Consider the following 3,643-nt stretch of genomic DNA (forward strand, 5'->3'; position numbering starts at 1 on the left):
CAATGGTTTTCAGTTTTAGTTCATGCCACCTGACTGTCTTTGATCTAGTCGAACCTCAAGCCCATTTTTTCCAAAAAGTTGTGAAATAACCTTTTATTGCTATATCATCGGGTGTTATCCACTGTTTGTGACATTTTCCTCTTTTTGTACAATCCGCACCCCCACGCATCCCTCAGTCATGCTCCATTCTGACTGTAAAACTTTGATCATGCCAGACGGTATGCCACCCACAAGTTGAGAATAAACATTATTATTATTATTAAGATAGTTTGGCGCAGTTAGGTCTGATCGGGCCGTATGCTGGTATAGGATTTGCTCTGTGTTCAGAAACCGGAATTCGGTCCGGATATTCCTGATCACGACATGAAAAAAATTTCCAGGCTTGAGACACTCGTGTTACCAGGTTATCGATAAACATCACATTTGCTACGACTGTTGGGTCAAGTATCACATAGTGATGTAGGGTAAATGGTGTGGGCTGTAGCCCATAAATTAAGACAACAATCTGTTTGAATTTGTGACTCTTAACATCAGCCACGTTCGTTAGCTTTTTGTCGCACCCTGCGACAAAAAGGCATTTGGTTTTTCTAGGCAACAAATGACTGAGTACGAAGCAGTGGTTACAATCGATTAGTTTGTGACTGGTTGTGGTACTCGCTCATGGACTTCCAAAAAACCAGAGTGTAAGGCGCAATCTGTTGGCAGTTAGGCGTCGATTAGGGCAAGTTGAAGCGACAAATTTTGGAGAGCAACGGTTGATAAATTACTAAGAAAATAAAGTTGGAAGAACACAAAATAAATTTGAGGGGGCATCGACTTGGGTGTAAACCGAAAAAGAATTTATTGGAGAATAGCATGCTATAGCAGAAAAATACGAGCTGACATAGTTGTCCAGGAGTGGTCTCCCATGATCTCCCATGCAGTGTGTTTTGACATAAGCCATGAAAACCAAAGCCTGATCGGGAGACAAAACGAACTAATTAAACCTCGAGCAATAGGCCAGGTTGTAGAAGGGTTCCTTTCAGCAAGAAATGTGATAAATAACTTGATGACTTCTGCATCAAATCTAAAAATCCGGTCCGCACATAAAGCAAAAAAAGGCACTTGGGCCCTGAGATACCAGCGAAAGGAGGAAGGCCTTCGCTGCGGGGTTATTTATTAGAAAATACCAACTGACCGGTTGCAGACTATTGGACAGAGAAGCAAAACTCTCAGTTGCATCCTGTTTACAAAAACTAGACATCCATCTTCTCCTAAACGCGTCTTCTTGAACTTTCCTAAATATTCGTTGACTCCAATCATTCATTGCTTAAATTCAAGCAAATGTTACAAAGCGACTCCACAAATTCCGCAACAGATACCCTCTTTTCAAGAGACCCAAAGCGCAATTCCAAGAAGAACGCATACTACTCGCATGTCTCCTCATCAGTAGTAGCACCGTTACACCAGTGGAAACAAATGTAGCTTTTGGAATTGTTATGACGGTGAGGGCAAACCTGTCTAATACTGATCGTATGTACAATAAATAGTCAGGTTAGCCAGTAAAAAGTTCGAAAAGTTGTCTAACTTCACACTAAAACTAAAGAAGACTTAGAAGGATTGTCGTGGTTAGAAATAGAACGATACCAGCCAGTACATGTGAAGTCCATCACTGACTTATCGAATTCCTCACGAATCATTTAAAGCAGTTGTTACCCGATGGGTGACGGCCAAATTGGTGAAATACGTGAAAAAAGTGAATTTCCAGCAACCGAAAGTTAAGCGCAGTGTACATCAAAAGTCACAATAACCGTGGGTCTTCCAGTCACCAGCGCACAATCGAGAAAATATGTTACTACAAAGTGCCAAACAAGCACCCAGTTCTCACTCTCACATTCGCCGTTGTTAACTGCAAAACCGCGCGTTCAGAAAATCTACGAGGTTGTTTGATGAAAAAACTGCTATTTCCTGATAGGTGCTCTTTTGCTCAAAACTCACTTTTTATTGAGGAGCCTCGACCATTGGAAACCTGACAAGATAACTTTTGGACCAGCCAGGAGCACATATGCTACGTTATTTCTTATTAGCGAAAACACATATGAGCCACCGTGCGTCACCTTTTTTCTCGGAGGCGAAAGTTAGTCACATAAATACAAACAAAGGATTATGCGATTTCGACTTTCATTGCTGTGCATCCATGGAAGTGTTTAGGTAAGGACAAATAAAGAGAAATGTTACAGACCCGGTAAAAGTGTTCCAGTAATTATGTGGTGGTGGAAGATGAATGAAAGCAGCAAGAGTGCTTTAAGTAATGTTGTCTCATCAAGCTATGCATGACGACTTCTAAGTTGCTGAAGACTGAACGACTTGATGGGACTATTCTCAATGGAGCAAGATGTGAAAAGCATCGAAATCCAAACACCATGGGCACCATTTCTTCGTCTTGCATATCAAAAACATTTAAAGCTATGGGTGTGCCAGCCGTTTCTCATCCGAAAAAGTGCTTTTTAAATGTAATCCTCATTTTTCAATGTAGACCCTTTGGGGACAACCCTACGCATTCTTTAGAATGCGTAGTCTGCTTCATCATCCAAACAGCACACATGTTCTTCCCTCTTGTCATCTAGAGCGATCATATGCACAAAATGCTAGTAACTTATGATTTCCTGATTACAAGCAGTCACAGTTAGCACTTAATGGCTGTTTTTTGCCATGCACCATTCGTTTTCTGAAGTTGACAGCATTGACTCGGCGACTGGTGATCCTTAATCTAACTTTCCTGTTAGGTTAATGTATCAGACCGCAGTTAAGCTATGATTCTCATCAATTGTCTAGGAAGCTGTTGCTTGTCCGCCTTTTACTTGTCCACTGTCACTGCTCACACTGACCCCTCTTTTTGCATGACAAGGACCCGATGTCATGACGCTTTGGTGAGCAAAAAAATTATCGTTTGTTCTCAACTAGTCCAACTGCTAGCTCACCCTGCTAGCTACCTCGACGACAAAGTTTTAACCTTCTTAAAACTAAGCACCTACTCTGGCGCAACTAGTACCTGGCTTCTAGATCAGCAAACGTATTCACCTTTCTGTGCCCATTTAGCTTGCTGTCATCCCTTTTGAGATTTTTTCTATCGACGCCGTTGTATCATATGCCTCCTAACACCCGTTACGCGCTACTGCTTTCATTCTATTTCTTTCTCGTTGCCCCTCTTCCCAAGCTTTAATCCTCGACTGCAGCTGCCCAAACGCCCCCTAGAACTGTTATTCGTTCAAACTGGCTGGGGTCCGGTCTACACTCACACGGTCCTCCAACAAAAGGGAAATTATCCGTGAGCCTACATCTGCATGATTCCCTATGTCAATCTCCGTCTCACCCAGAACCAGATGCCGCGGAACCGCGTATCCCTTTTCCGACCAACAAAACAAAATGGTAAATATGTTCACCTTTGGAAGTGCTGCCGGAACCGTGATAGTAAACGTCGTGCCTTCTACTACATCGAATACAGCAGAATGCTAGGTGGTATTTTCCACACACAGACGATAATAGAAAACAACATAACCACATTAAAATTAGATGCACATGAAATGCAAAACCTTAGAAGGATGGGGTGGTATAAGAAAAAAATCCCTACACAAAAAAGACTTCAAAATCGCGTAGCTAGAAG

Source organism: Opisthorchis viverrini, assembly GCF_000715545.1.
Source record: "Opisthorchis viverrini unplaced genomic scaffold opera_v5_377, whole genome shotgun sequence".
NCBI classification, from domain to species: Eukaryota; Metazoa; Platyhelminthes; class Trematoda; order Opisthorchiida; family Opisthorchiidae; genus Opisthorchis; species Opisthorchis viverrini.